The following is a 2,070-nucleotide window of genomic DNA, read 5'->3' on the forward strand; positions in this document are numbered from 1 at the left end:
TCTCGATCAGCAACAATCAACAACACCGGCTACTACTGCCAGGATGTGAAGTTGGAAGAGGACGGCGAACCCATGTCGCCGCTGGGGCACGACTCAACCAGCTCGTACCGCGGGGAAGTGACGATTCCCGGCTATTCGATGCCTGTTCGGAAATGGACGCTGACTTCGCCGGAGGCGCAGGCGGACTACCTCTGGCAATTCTACGACGCACCGACTGGACCTGACGGCGCCTACCTTCCTGTGCGGATCGAGCTGCTCTACCGTCCCACAAACGACTTTGAGCAAATCTGGCGCATCGACAGGATGGACGCGTCGGTGAACTTTGACGATCTCGTCGGTCACGCGGCCTTCCAGAAGCCTTCCATTTTCTATCAGCTCGGAGAGCCGTTTGAGCGGTTCTTTGCGTTGGAAAGCGACGAGCTTAGCATGCTGTGTGGGCCCTCGGGCTGCGTCGATAACGATTACAGGAACGGGCAGAAGGCGGTCGATCCTCTCCACGCGCTTCTGACGAGCAACCCGCTTCCCGGCTCCGACTATGGCGCATTGATGGCGAAGCTTGGCAACAAGGAGCCTCTCGCACCACGCCACGTGGACATTTCAGACCTACCCGTCGGCCTGTACTTCGACTACACGGTGATGCTGCGGGAGTTGAAGGACGCGCAACCGGACGTGAGCCCCTACCTGCTCGGTGCCCAGGTCCTGGAGCGCCTCACGGCCTCCGCCGCGGAAAACCGCCGCAGTCTCCGGGGGGGGGAGATCAAGGGGGGCAGCTTCGGCCCTCTGAACGTGGAATATGCAACTGGGACTGGGGACTACGCCTGCTGCAAACTTGAGAACGAACCGGCACCGAATATGGAGTTTAGCGCTTCAGTTGACTTCCCAGTCAAGCCAGGTCTGACGGGAAGCCTTGGCTTTGGCCTCGAACTCGGTGCAGGCGACGCTGGCTTATGCTACATGAAACCCGAGCTATCCGTTGGTGCCTCATTGGGTGTAAAGAAAGCACTGAGCTTGAGTGTGGATATTGGCGGCTCGTTCTACGCGGATTGGGCATACGACCCAGTGTGTTGGGAAGCTGGTGGCTGCCTCAGAGTCGGAGTCGAACTCGAGGCTGTAAAGACGAAATTCAAGTTCCCGGGGAGCGTCGAAATTTGCGTGGTAGGCGGCCAGACAAGGGACACCGACGGCTGTTTTCGGCCTTACGCCCAACTTTCTAGGACCACAGAGCTCGGGCATAAATCGATAGGGGGGAAGCTGACCCTCGCGGCCAACCTCAAGCTGTGGATGCGCGCAGAAAAGTGCGACCGCGTCGACCTGGACCCGTTCGTGGACATAACGCTTGCCTTCCCCTGCTTTCCCCTTGTGCCCTGGGTGTGCAAAGAGCACGCAGCAGCGTTCCACTTCTTAGGCGAGCCTGGCTATACCCTCTGGCCAGAATTCGGGGGAAACGCGGCCTGGATCAAGCCGTGCGCCTCCACCAGCATCGACAACCCCGGCGTCGGCTGCACCAACTTTAATGCCACGAGCGGTCTGTGCATGTCTGCCCTGGAGGAGCTGCCCACCGACCTGAAGAAGGTTGTCGTGGGCGACTATGGCAATGACGAGTGCGTGCGCAACTCAGGCAAGCTCGTGGAGACGATGGTCATTATAGTCTTCTTCTCCATCTTTGTGCAGATGGCGGAGGGCCTCACCTACGGCATCGTCCCCTACGTCTCGCGGCCCGCCCTCGGCGGGGTGGCGGGCATGGTTGGCGCAGGCGGCAATCTCGGTGCGGTGATCGGGTCGAAGGCCATCATCGCAAACTCCGACTACGACCAAGGATTTGTCGTTCTGGGAATGGTTGTCCTCTGCACCTCCCTCCTCTTCCACCTCTTGTACTTTCCGGAGGCGGGTGGCACCCTACTGAAGAAGGGGGCGCTCGGCAGCTTTAGTCCGCAACTTTGGATGCCACAGGGCGATGACCGCGGCGCTGACCAGTTGGACTACTCGGCCGCGGAGGCACCCTCCGTGTCCCGGACTACCAGTCTGGCCCCGCCTCAGAGCGGAGAGGACTGCCCCGAAGCGGAGAATGGC

Source organism: Emiliania huxleyi (assembly GCF_000372725.1).
Source record: "Emiliania huxleyi CCMP1516 unplaced genomic scaffold EMIHUscaffold_25, whole genome shotgun sequence".
In the NCBI taxonomy this organism is placed as follows: domain Eukaryota; phylum Haptophyta; order Isochrysidales; family Noelaerhabdaceae; genus Emiliania; species Emiliania huxleyi.